The 442-nt window shown below is 30.3% G+C and overlaps 1 long non-coding RNA gene across 1 annotated transcript; it reads left to right on the top strand.

Annotated features, from left to right (window-relative positions):
• The first annotated feature begins 24 nt into the window (after positions 1–24).
• On the top strand, positions 25–442 carry LOC105461318. Its single transcript, XR_975920.1, has 2 exons — positions 25–277; positions 400–442. It is a non-coding gene; the product is annotated as an uncharacterized LOC105461318 (long non-coding RNA).

The raw sequence follows: 442 nt of genomic DNA, 5'->3' as shown, positions 1-442 counted from the left end.
CGTGTGCTCTTCCGATCTTTTGACATTCCTCCTAGCGAGCCAATAATTATTGACAAAATAGTTGTTTACAACACAACTAATCTTAAATTAAATCTTGAAGATGTAAAAGTAACAGGATTTTGCAATTTCGAAATAAAGTCTATTAATACATCCTCCGATAGGCTTCATTTCGTAATGGATGTCGTGCAAAAACATATTGATGTGCACTCCAAGTATGATCTCGACGTACGTGTATTGTTTTCACTTGTTAATAAAGGATCGATTCACATTTCTGTAGGTACATACAACAGTTTATCTTACATTAAAACAAGACAAAAGTTTAGAATTATTTACTTACATATAAAAATTTTTAATTCTAGTTATTCTTTCATTGAAATAATCAAACTATTTTTTCCGCAGATAACTCAGAAGGAACATTGACCCTAGATTTAAAAATAGAAAC

The sequence above is a fragment of the Wasmannia auropunctata genome, unplaced genomic scaffold, assembly GCF_000956235.1.
Source record: "Wasmannia auropunctata unplaced genomic scaffold, wasmannia.A_1.0 LD293707.1, whole genome shotgun sequence".
Taxonomy (NCBI): domain Eukaryota; kingdom Metazoa; phylum Arthropoda; class Insecta; order Hymenoptera; family Formicidae; genus Wasmannia; species Wasmannia auropunctata.
The sequence above is the reverse complement of the archived record's forward strand: the minus strand, read 5'-3'. Positions and strand labels throughout refer to the sequence as shown.